General features: G+C 46.9%; 1 long non-coding RNA gene across 2 annotated transcripts in view; it reads left to right on the top strand.

Moving 5' to 3' along the window:
- Nucleotides 1-3,640, top strand: part of LOC144683027 (uncharacterized) — a 74,976-nt gene extending 71,336 nt beyond the window's left edge. For both annotated transcript variants that reach the window (XR_013577158.1, XR_013577159.1), the window contains one exon: nt 1,679-3,640. This is a non-coding gene — a long non-coding RNA (uncharacterized LOC144683027). The remainder of the gene's footprint in view (nt 1-1,678) is intronic.
- The last annotated feature ends 9,687 nt before the right edge of the window (nt 3,641-13,327 follow it).

Genomic DNA, 13,327 nt, shown 5'->3' with positions numbered 1-13,327 from the left:
TTAATTTGAGTTTCTATATCAATTCTAATTAAGATACTCGCGAGTTACTGAGTGAAGGAATTAGTTCCTCCTTGTCAAATCATCAAAGAAGTCAGACAAGTTTCCCCCAACAGCTATCAAAATCATGATCCTCACTACTTAAACAATGGTTGGGATTTTGCGGTCCCCCTCGCAGCGGGCGTCAGGAGCAGAAAATAGCGGGAGATCGCAAAAATTGCTTTTGTGTCGTCATAGTCCAGTTTGTGATCATCCGCTCCACCTGTCAATGGCAGGCCCTGATTCCCGCCGCTGCACGTTGGGAACCTAATTTCAATGCATTAGCATCTGCTCACCAGAATCATCCCCCTCCCACCATGCTAGATCATGAGGCCACACCGACATGCAATCACGCCAACATGTTTCACAATGGTACATAACCGACACGCTCCTGGCGACCTGCACTCCACTCATGACTTCGAAGTTCGTTTGCCTACCTTGCTTCAGGCAGTACTCACAGTCTTAGTGCCAGGCTTCGCAGGCAGCACTACATCACTTTTGGGGAGGCCCATGGGCAAGTCTCTACCTACCAGACCAGCAGGAAGGCGGTGGTGGCTTCTCAACGGCTGCAGGACTGGAGCTTGCTTGGGGGAGGGAGGGAAGTGGCCTCAGGCAAGGGAAGAGGCTGCAGGGCTAAGGACGTGCTGGGGAAGGGGGTATCCCAGGGTGTGTGTGGAGATGCATGTTGAACTGTGCAAGTGGCCTCAAGATGAGGAAGGCTGAGGTGCACATGGGGCACAGGTACCTCCACCTCAGAATGACCATGGGCTAACAAATGGATATCCACCACAAACACAATGGGATCAAAGGATACAGGGGGAGGACTGATGTTAGCTTCCTCGGCGATGATGATGGGGTGTTCCATACTCACACAGAGAGGGTCCAAGCAGATCTGGCAGTGAGAGGTCAGCACCGCCATATTCAAACCTGCAGGACTGCGCAGTACAAAATGTAAATGAGAACATACCCTGCTGGTGAGGGCTATTGGGCAGCTTGTTAGCCAACTGGGTGCGCTGGGGTTGGGGGGGTGGTGAGATTAAAGGGAAAGCCAACTGAACTGTGCATTCCCACATGAGACATGTTAGTAGTCTCTCAATGACATTGCAGGGAATCACCAAAATGAAGCAATGATGTGCATCCATGTGAGACTAATCGTGCAAAAAATCTCCTTGGTTTAACCCCTTGCTCACAGTGTGGAAATTCCCAGTGTGTTAAAGAATTTCAGAACAGTTGGGCGACCAGATAAGTTTCAGGAGTATCTTTCAGTGGTGACGCTGGACGGTCCACAGAGCAGAAGCCTCAGGCCCCCCCGAAAAATATCTCACAGCCTGACTAAACATGGACACTCATGTGTATTCCAAAGACTCGAGTATTACAGTGCTGTGAATGAGGATGCCAGCGCCTGGGCTGAAAATGGCACATTCAGGCGCCTGGCCAAAGCGATCTCACAGCAGTTGCTCATGTGAAGTGGGGGGGGAATATGACCTTGGTACACACCCCGCACTGCCCATCCTTTCAGAGGCGAGTACTTGCCGGCATGGGAACAAAGCCCGTGAGCCCACATTCGCTGATGAGTCATTGACTGAAAGAGGACTTTTGCAGATTAATCTTGACTCTTGTCTGTTTCTCGTTGATACTGCAGAGAGGAGGCCGTCAGGAAGTTGAAGCTTGGATTCATTGCTGCCTGTATACAAGCATGAGAGAAGAAGGAGAAGAGTGCGACAGAGGAGGCTGGCTCATCAAAGGGAGAAGCAAAACCCTCAAGACCAAGGGGCAGCAGACAGAGGATGAGGCGAACAGAAACGCTGTGCGTAGGCACCTCACTAGACCCAGCGTGCACAGACGTCGCATGTCTTATCTGCAGATGAGCGAGAACCAGTGTTGCTGATGCCTCCGCATGTCCAGGGATCTGGTGACTCACCTTTGCCACATTCTCCAGGAATTGGCGCCACGGGGACTGGGAGGACATCCATTGTCAGTAGCTCTGAAAGTGACAGCCACACTCAACTTCTATGCCAGTGACTCCTTCCAGGGCTCGACTGCAGACCTCTGCAGGATCTCTTAAGTGTCCATGCACAAATGCATACATGAGGTCACAGACGCCCTTTTAACCAAGGCCCACAATTACATCAACTTCGACAGAGATCAAGCAAGCCAGGACGCCAGAACATTGGGCTTTGCAGAGATTTCTGGGTTTCCACAGATGCAGGGAATCATCGCCGACACTCGTGGCTATCAAAGCTCCCTGGCAACAGGCACTTCAATACATGAACAGGAAAGGCTTCCACTCGCTCAATGTACAGCTGGTGTGCAACCATAACAAATCCTGCAGGTTTGCGCCAGGTACCCAGGAGGCATCCACAGCACATACATCTTGAGTATTTTGCAGATCTTGGACACCTTCAAGGGACCACACAGGATCCAGGGCTGGCTCCTCAGTGATAAAGGGCTACCTGCAAAGGATGTGGCTGATGACGCCCGTTCGGCAGCCTCAGACTCCTGCAGAGACAAGGTACAACGAGGCCCATGCTGCTACCTGGACATTGGTGGAGCACACCATAAGGATCCTAAAGATGTGATTTTGATGCCTGGACAGATCTGGAGGAGCATTCCAGTACATTCCCCAGGGGGTCTCATGGATCATCGTGGCTTGCTGCGTGCTGCATAATCTTGCGCTGCAAAGGCCGGGAGGGTAGGGACTTGCCAGATGCTGACATGGTGGAGCTACATGTCTCCTCCAATAAGGAGGGCCTTGAAGGAGTGGAGGGTGATGAGGTCAAGGAAGCCAAGGGTGCAGATGAAGAGGCCACAGCATTGGCCAGACAAGGCAGGCATGCACGTGAGTGTTTCAGCACCACCAGATTCCAGGAGGAGGATGACTAGTTGCAGTCAGTGTCCTCCTGGACAAGTGCCCTCCATCATGGGCCAACATGAACAGCAGCTTTGCTGTTCCTCTCTTTTCAACTATGCACTTCAATATGAGAGTGAGTAGCTCCACAACAGGCTCACGATGCCCTGATCCTTTGAAAGATGGTGAAGCCTTGGGAATATGTGTCCTTGCTGAGATGAGGTGGTGACTGGAGGAGGGCGTCCTGCAATCAGACGTCAGGAGATGCTGACTCTTCAAGCATCTCTCCAGTATCCCAGTCGCGATGGCAGCCTTCGAGAGGCAGGCGCTGTTCCACTATCCTGTGTGGGCTCCTAGGTGGTAGCCTTCAATGGGACAACACTCCTCAAGGAGATCAGTCTCCAGCAATGGGACAGCGATTTCTGTGTGACCTCGATGTGAAACTGAAAGGTGACACTGGGCCAAGGCAGCTGAAGGTGTTCCGCAGGTCTCAATCCATTCAGAGATCAGTCAGTCCTCTGTATCACCTTCTTCTCAATCCCATTGACACCCGGTACTCTCCATCAGGGATGGTTGCCTGCACTTATCCTCACCTTACTATGGGTGTGGACCACCTGAGGATGACACTGTTCCACCAGTTGTCTGCCAAACATTAAAATGCCTCCTCGTGAACACAGACGTTGTGCCCTCATGGTCTGCGAACTGAAAAATGCTCAGAGACCATGGAGTTCTTAAGGTCATGCGTAATTTCTAATAAAGAGCACACTTCCGCTTCATTACATCTTCGCTGCTATCCCATTGCTCCCCTCAGCATTGTGTGAAGCAACAGCGTGCACGTCCAGAGCGTGCTCAAAGACTCCACTGCCTGCCAAATATGGCCATTTGGAATTTGCATTAGTGTTCTCGGCCAGTGTTCATGTGAGGGGAGGCAGAGCGCGGCATCTGTACATTGATTCGAGAGCCTTGTGGCCACTACACAGGCAACTACATGAGAGTCACTCATGGCTGTTCGAGGTTCGAGTAACACTGAGAGGGCCAGAGTTTCGTCTACTTGAGGTGGCAATGAGCTCGCACTTATTGCTCAGCTTATTAGGTGTACAGTTTGAAAGTCGCAAATGCAGTTGCCATACAGGAGCGCAAGCTTTGCGTATGGGCTCATAGCATGAAAGCCCTGGCAGATGACAGAGCACACTGAGTCCCTTCTCCATGCGTTAACACATCTGTCCTTCAATACTACACCTTCACCTTTCAATCATGCAGATGAGATGGGAGAACACCTCTGCCTCTATGTTACACAGCCAAGAATGAACATGACATGACCTTGCAAAGCATATGAAGGACGTGCCTTGCACAAGACACATAGAATTAAGCTCGAGGCACCACTGATATCGGAAATGATCTGAAAACGGTCAGACACTTATTCTGACACAGCCGATGGTAAATACTGAGCTGTTCACATCCCAGAGGGAAAATTGAAACAACTGTCGTAACCCATTTTGCAATTTGTATGTTTCAAGATGCAGGCTTTGATTTCAGTAGTAATAAGACCACCAAATCTCAAAGGTGTTTTTATAAAACTAAATTAAACATTTATTAACATAAGAAAGATTGTAAGTGCAGTAGTATGTCTACAAAATTACTACTATAATAACTACAAAATTCCCCTAATTAATCTGACTTCTAGTTACACCTCCATTAAGGCAATAGTAAAACACATAGATTTAAACAGACCCCTGGCAAAGCACACTCTGGACAGTCAAATTCAAAATTAGTTTCTTTCAGCTCTGGGTAGTTGCAGACAGCGGCTTGAGGCTTACAGGCTGGAGGCTTTAGATCTTAGAACCCCTCCCTTTTACCAGCAGCCTTCTCTTCTTTATTCATACTTTCCTCTTTGAATGCAAATTCTCATTGTATCACTAGGTTTTTTGAACTTTACCTCTTTTAACAATGAAACCCTTTCATAACAATTTTATTAGTAAGCTTTGGAAAAAAGTAAACACATTGTTTGACTTCTTCTGGCTAGGAGTAATATTTCACCCATTCTTTTGAATAGTTTATTTAAAAATGCATCTTGCCCCCTTTACACTTCACCTTGTAACTTCCCTATGTTTACTTAATTACCATTTCAAACCTACTTCTCTTCTATACATCAAAGCCTCTAGACCAGCTGGCTTTAATCCAGTTAACACACACACATACACACACATAGACAAATACACAGCTAGAACTCTATTTTAAAATAATTTCCAATAACATTATAGACATTATTATATTTTCTTGACACACTGTGATGAAATGGAAGCAGACTACGTAGATGAGATGCCCATGACAGCAACAGCTGAGTTAAGCGGGGGGAGGGACCATGGTGTGTCACCTGATTGACTGCAACACATCTCATAATGAAAGGGAGGCATACACAAAAGGAGACGTGGAATGGGTGATATTGTATTTATGTTGTGCACATTATATGCATGTTGTGAACACCTGTGCCACTGTTGTGTTCCTAATGGTATTTGGCATCCCTAAGTCTTACGCTACACCTGGGTGCATCCCCGACATCCACAGCGGAGGTGGAGGTAGCCTGCTGACTGCGACGCCCTGTTGTCTGTGATGACCTTGGCGGGCGTCCTCTGGAGGCTGAGACCTGGAGGGCCCTGGCTTTGGTGTTGTGCTGGGGAGAAGGTGCACCCTCCTCGGTCTGTGGAGCTGGAGGTGATGGGGTCACAGGAAGAGGGGATTCGGATGGACCGGACACTCCTGGATTCACCTGGGTGAATGGTTCCTGAGTGTGCAACTGCTGATCCTCCACCCTAGGGGTGTCCGAGGGCCCCTGGGTGACTCCTTGAGGAGAAGGGGAAGCTGGAGTGAGATTGAACTGCCCCACACCCCCCTCATGTTGACACTGCTGGAGGCCACCAATGGCTACTGCGATAGAGTTCAGCCCGTGCAGCAGTGCAGGACCAATGTCCTGGACCAAGGTCTCAATGGCGGCCGCCATGCTACCAGTGTTGACCTTGGTGCATTAGCATGGCGGCGCTATCACCTTGGACTGAAGGCGGACGGACTCCTCAGTCGTCCCGTGCAATCTGAAGGGTGCAGCTGACATCCCTCCCTGATGTTTCTGTGATTGTCGCTGCAGTTCCACCAACTGATTTAGGACCGACTCCAGACACTCGTCATCTGACCCGGACTCCGCAGATTCCTTGCCTCCATCAATCTTCCAAGTGCTGGCGACCCCAGATATTCCTGCCTCCGCCTGCTGTGGACCTGACTGTGTGCTGTGGCTCACCGGATTGCAACCCCGATCCTGCTCTAGGTCTAGGTCCCACCGAGGTGTGTGCCTCTATGCTGGTGGAGGGTGTGGGTGAGCGCCGTGACGGGTCTTCAAGGCTGCTCACTTCTAACTCTTCATCCGAGGTGTCCTCTTGGCTGGAGCTGAGGGCATCGGGCGCTTGACAGAGCTGCCTATGAAAGAAAGTAGAGATAATTAGTGCATGGCAGCTGAGTTAAAAACAGCAAGAGAGCACTCACAGTAGCGTTGAGTGAGGGATGATCTGGTGCAGGTTCATTGTGTGGGTGTTTGCAGCCGACCTCTCCATTGCCGCAGGAACACTCCACGTCCTGTCTGGACAGCTCAGTAGTGTGATTTTCAAAGGCATTGAGGACCTTGATGTCCGGCACTCCACCCCTGTCTGGGACTTCTCTTTTTCACTCTGCATGATCTTGTCCTGCATAAGGACAGATGGAGAAAGTGGGAGCATGGCGCATACCAGGGCAGATGAGAAGGATGCCAGACATGTGTATGTGCTGAGTAGAGCCATGGACAGGATGAGGAGGCGACCTCCAGAGGAGATGAGGCAAGATGGAGATATGAGGGTGTGGTTGAGAGAGTGAGAGGTGATGCCCCTTGAGCTGGCAGTGAATGAGATGCCAGTGAATGTGTGATGGGCTGGTGAGTGTGTGAGTTGACAGTGATGAGATAGTTAACTTACCCTGACGGTACAGATGAGATCATTAATTTCTTTCTGCACTGGATGGCCGACCTCTTCTGTGCAGTGTTGGCACTGACCACTGCTGCCACCACCTCCCAAACCAGAGTGGTGGGATTGATAGACCTCCTGTGGCAAGAGCAGGGATAGAGGACATCGTGGTGGGCCTCCACGGCATCCTAAAGCCGTTCCAGGGATGTGTACCTGAATCTGGGGGTTGCACTGTTCTTGATTTTCAGGGCCATGTCTTCACTGGAGCAGTCCTGGGCTGCAAGCATTGAGAACTGTGCGCACAGCTGCAGTTTAAACATGGCGTCTAAAGTGAGGGAGCTGTAGGATCAAAATCCGCTCCAAATGGAAAATTTATGGAAGATAATTTCAAACCCATGGCCATGTTTTGACCTCATGATTGAAACTATAAATTTCAAAAAGATAAGCTGCAGCCAGTAGTACAGGGCTGGGCAGCAAGGGGTTAATTCGGACATTTAGTGAAAACACAGTGATTCATCAAAAGGGTTTGGACATTGACTAACACGATCAAGAAGTCTGATTACCCAATACAATGGCACAAAGGACATATCATCAATACAATACACTCAAGGAATTATTCAACCTCCACAGGCACAAGTACTGTAAATGAAGGCCCAGCCTCAAAACAAAACACACCGAGGCAGTGCTACATTGTGGGGCGGGGGTTAATCTCAGACATTCCAACATCGCAACAGAACTGAAACTATTAAAACAACTGGAATTTAAGACATCATCGCAGCAGTGAACACAGGATAACCACCATCATGCAATTAATTAAGAAATGAAGGCGGCCATTGTCACAACCAAATGGCCCCAGACAACACCCATTCATTCCTGTCACGGAAGAAGAGACACCTTTCACATAAAGATCAGCTTTGGAAATAGGGATAGCTCACCTTGGTGGGATTCATTGATTTCAGTTGTGGAAACAACGTCAGCACTGAGTAGGTGAGTCTGGAACAGACTTGAAAGATCAAAAAAGGTGCTAAGCACTAACCATCCAGCAGGACGGCCTCAGGAAATGTGTTCATGATATTTCGATAAGGATCATCATAAAAAGGACAAAAGCGAAGGGTTTTGGGCTGCAGTTGGAAGAAGGGTTGAGTTTGGTCACCTTGACTTAGGCCTACAGCCAACACCAGACAGACCAGCTGTGTTGGGGATTGTAAGTGTTTTCAGCCATATAGTGGTGATACTGGCCTGAAGGTTTTGGCTTGCAGTCAGAAGAAGGGTCGAGTTTGATCATCTTGGCTTAGGCCTACAGCCAACACCGGACACACCAGCCATGTTGGGGATTGTAAGTTTCATCCAAATTGTAGTGATATTGGTCAGAGGGTTTTGTGAAGGTTTGGGGGAAAAACTTGGTGTTTTTTTTGCCAGTACCTTGCAACTTGTTTCAGCCATATCTTGGTGAGATTGATCTGAGGGTTTCTTCCTCAAGGTTTCAGCATAGGACCTGGTGTTTTGCCTGTACGTTTGTAAGTTTTAACCGAGTCGTGGTGACTTTGTGTCGGGTACCGGGGATAGGTTGTTTTAAACTTTGGATTTTATACTGTGGGGTTGTGGGTGATTCAATAAAGCAATGGTGGATTATCAGGAGAAACTTGTCTCGCTGGTCATCCTGTTCAGGCCTTACACTTGTGAATCCGGTGTCACGAACTTGAGTGTGGGGAGGGTCTCTGAGGGAAAAGGGGAACTCCTACAAAGCGGCGAGGTAATGGCGTGCTGGGCGAATCAGAGACCGGCCACCAGCGTATTTCTCGTGCCTGCATAATTAATGAGACAGGAAGTGGATGTTACGGCGGGAAAACCCACCATTGTGGCTGGCGGGTAAAAGGCCGATTTTCACACCCGCTACCGCCCTTAGTGCAATTCAGGGAAAATTCCGCTTGTTGAGTACACAAACAATGACTGGATATTGGTGGCGGGGGTGGGGGTGGGAGGGGGCAGCTGTCACTTAGTGATCTGAATAACAAAACATAGAATTAATTAACAAAAATAATAAATTATTAAGGCAGTTCTGTGTTTGACTCTAATTTAGCATTAGCTGCATTCTTGATTATTAGGTTGCAGTTAGGATCAATGTTTCAGATCAATATGAATGGGAAGCAACGGCAACTTATATTTATATAGCACTTTATATAGCACCGCATAGTACTAATATGCCCCAAGGCACCCCACAGGAGCATTATAAAACAAAGTATAGCACTGAGCCACATGAGGAGATATTAGGCCAGATCACCAAAGGCATGCCTTAAAGGAGGAAAGCGAAGTAGAGAGGCGGAGGGAGGGAGTTCCAGAGCTTGGGGCCTAGGCAGCTGACGGCACAGCCACCAGTGGTGGAGCAATGTTACTTGGGAATGCATAAGTGGCCAGAATTAGAGGAGTGTGGGGTTAGAGGAAATTACAGAGGTAGGGAGGGGCAAGGCCATGGAGAGATTTGAAAACAGTGATTAGCCATAGTCCACAAAGGACCATTGGCTTCTCTCTCCATTATAGAGAGGCAATTGGCAATTGTAACTGGAGAACTTGTAACTTCATATCAAAGTGTGGGGCAAATTGGAGACAGCTCTCCACAAGCTACCACAGCTAGTACAGGGATTGAACCCACACTGTTGACATTATTCTACAACAAACTCTAGCCATCTAGCCAAATGAGCTAGCCAACCTCCCAATGAGGGTTTTAAAATCAAAGACTTTGCTCAAGGAGCCAATGTAGGTCAGCGAGCACAGGGGCGATAGGGGAATGGGACTTGCTGTAAGTTAAGACACAAACAGCAGAGCTTTGGATGAGCTGAAGTTTATGCAGGGGAGAATGTGGGAGACCAGTGAGGAATACATTGGAACGGTTGAGTCTCGCGGAAAACAAAAACATGAATGAGGGTTTCAACAACAGATGAGCTGAGAAGGGTGAAGTCAAGCAATGTTACAGAGGTAGAAATAGGCGGTCTTAGTGATGGTACGAGGTATGAAGTCGAAAACTCATCTTGGGATCAAATGTGACACGAGGTTAGCAACATACTGACTTAATTTCAGATTATTGCCAGGGAGAGGGATGGAGTCGGTAGTTAGGGAACAGAGTTTGGAATGGGGACCGAAAATAATGGCTTCAGTCTTCCCAATATTTAATTGGATGAAATGTATGCTCATCCAGTACTGGGTGTCAGGTAAACAGTCTGATAATTTAGTTACGGTGGAGGAATTGAGAAAGGTGGTGGTGAGGTAGAGCTGGGTGTCATCAGTGTACATGTGATGACATTGCCAAGGGGCAGCATGTAGATGAGAAATAGGAGGGGGTCAAGTCAGATTCTTGGGGGGACACCAAAGCTAACAGCGCGGGAGTAGGAAGAGAAGCCATTGCAAGTGATTCTCAGGGAATGATTAGATAAGAATGGTATCATGTGAGAGCAGTTCCACCCAGCTGGACGACAGTGGAGAGGCTTTGGAGGAGAATAGCGTGGTCAACTGTGTCAAAGACTGCAGGCTGATTGAGAAGGATGAGGAGAGAACATTTTCTTTTGTTGCAGTCACAAAGGATGTCACTTGCGACTTTAACGAGGGCCGGGATTTTCTGGCCCCGACGCTGGCGGCATCATCGTGGGCGGGATGGGAAAATGGGGAGAGTCTTTAATGGTTCTCCAAGTCTTCTCGTCCCACCTGTGATGATGCCTGCCGGTGCTGCGGCCGGAAAATCCCGCCCACGAGTTGTTTCGATACTGTGGCGGGGGGCAAAAATCCAATTGGAGGGATTCAAATATGGAGTTCTGGGAAAGAAGGGAATGGATTTGGGAGGCAAGATTAATTTAGAATTAAACTCCTTAAATAATTGATAAATTAACAGTATTGGATAGCCAGTCTATTGGATAAAACCATGTGGCGGTTGACAATGGTTCCAGAGCTTATACAACCATGTCCTTATCAGCTGAACTGGTTGTAAGCCTTTTCTTGGGACAGTGGTGTTTGGATCTGGAATACTGAGAAGATGAAATCTGTTAGATGCAGAAAATAGAGATAGGGAGAGGCATGGGTGCAGCCATAGACAAAAAGTTGAACAAGGTACCGGATGTGCTACCCAACTACACTTCTTTCATCTCATTATTGTCAAGTAATTATTACAATGGTTGTGTGCAGGAGTAGGCTTGTGTTTGAATGTGAAGTTCATTGTCAACTCTTAAGAAAAAAAACATTGGAAAGACCTGTTTTGCCAAGCAACAGTATTTTGATCCCCTTTCCGAAGGCTGCTACATCATCCGGTGTTCGTGAAAAGCGCGATATAAATATAAGACTTATTTATTCTTTAATGGTCTGGTAAGTCTAACAAGCCTGAGGCATTTGTGTCTCATTGACATAAGTTCGACTAAATTAAAATTGGCCCTGAGTGATCAGAATAGAAATGTTGAGAAAGAACTGCATTTTGAAAACAAAGCAACACAGAATATTGGACTTTTAAGAAATCAAATTACAAGGAGTCATAGGAAGAATTGAAAAAATGTGAATTGGAGCACTATATTGATAGTGAGCATCTAATGAACATTTTTTAAGCCTGTGATAAAAATTCTGGTCGGATCAAAACAGGTTTAAGAGCAATATGGCTGCTAAGGTTGAGGAGGAATGTCAGGGATGATTCTGCAATCTGGCACTCCCAAAGGAAGCCTCAAAAAATCGCCATCTGCCAATTTTCCAAGATGTGTCTCTACAAGTATTTCTTCCCACTGGGAGCTCTGAATCATGGAATCACTCAAATGAAAGATCAGCAATAGGGATTTGAAGTAGACTTATAAAAAATATACATGTTTCACAGGAGGATGGGGTGAATTTGTTTTATTCATTGGATGTGGGCGTCGCTAGCTAGGCCAGCATTTATTGCCCACCCCTAATTGCCCTTGTTGAGAGGGCATTTAGCATTGCTATGGGTCTGGAGTCACATGTAGGCCAGAACAACAGATTTCCTTCCCTGAAGGACATTAGTGAACCAGATGGGTTTTTAATGACAATAAGCAATGGTTTTGTGGTCATCATCAGACTTTTAATTCCAGATTTTCTTATTGAATTCAAATTTCACTATCTGCCTTGGTGGGATTTGGACCCCAGTTCCCACAGCATTACCTGAGTCTCTACTGATCCAGTGACAATACCACTATGCCACCATGAATTTAAAAAAGACAAGCAAAAGTGGGGAACCCAAGGGAAACAAAATGCTGAGAACATCTTTTGTGACCAGAGTTTTGTGGGGGGGGGGGCTGTTGGGGAACATGTTGAAATACCTGTACAGTGGAACAAGAACTTTAAGGTAGTGCTCCATTTAAAATGGTAGCTCATATTAAGAATTTCATAGAAATGCACACACCTAGGGTCAAGCATGATACATTATGGTTAGAAGCAAAGCAGAACTTCCTCTATTCTGCTCCCAAAAATATGGCTCAAATATGATCTTAGAAGAGGCACCCGATACTGCCACAGTGTATGCATTTTGACATTCTGTGCTTCCTGAGCGTGAGATTGCTATGTTAAGAATTGGCAACTGGGAGCAGTTTTGCAACGTAGGCTTATGTCCTTTGGGAACTGCACTGGTTCTGCCCAAACTCATTTCACATACAATCTCGGTATGATTTCACATTTACCGCACGTACCTTCTCAGGTTCAATGGTGTCAGTTAGACTACTTATCAGACTAAGTGCCTCACTTTCACGGGAGTTGCCTTGTCCTTCCCTCTATCTACATGTGCCATCTCCCATTTTAAATCTGTTCAAATCCACTTTGATTTTAACATGTAAAAGTATCTTAGGATTTCAAAAGCATTCTGTGGGGAAAAACGGTCAAAAATTGTTGAATCTTGACAGAAATTTACAGCTTGCAGGTGGAAGAGACTCATACATATTCAGTTAAGCTGGGTAAAGACTTTGAATCCAGGCTGCCGAGATAAAAGGCTATAGTGCTGAATTTGCTGTATCATCCAATATCACATTTGTAACTTGAATGGCTGGAAATGTAATGATTTAATGTTACAGCTGGAAATATTGTGCCTCTTCGTGCATACTTCTGTGTAAGTTAAAGTTTGTAGTTTCTCAGTAATTTTATGCTATCAGTGTACAGCTGGTTATTCGCATCTTCAGCTGGACTCCTAAGAACATAAGAGGACTCTTGAGCCTGCTCCAGAACAGCCCCCATTCAACAAAATCAAGGCTTATCGTCCGTCAGTTACATTACTTGTGCTTATTTTTCTCTTTTCATTGCCAGAATAACACATTTGACTTTTTTACTCCAATTCTGTTAATTTAGTTCATCCTGAAAAGTGGAATAATAACCTGGAAATTTGGGAGCCCCCCTCGATGCAGGGTACCATGTGCATGAATGGCTGGGTTCAAAGAGTGTTGGATATTGGACCTTGGATCCATTCACGTATCAACAGTGCTGTGGGAGGAAG

The sequence above is a fragment of the Cetorhinus maximus genome, chromosome 7, assembly GCF_964194155.1.
Source record: "Cetorhinus maximus chromosome 7, sCetMax3.hap1.1, whole genome shotgun sequence".
Classification (NCBI taxonomy): Eukaryota; Metazoa; Chordata; class Chondrichthyes; order Lamniformes; family Cetorhinidae; genus Cetorhinus; species Cetorhinus maximus.
The sequence above is the reverse complement of the archived record's forward strand: the minus strand, read 5'-3'. Positions and strand labels throughout refer to the sequence as shown.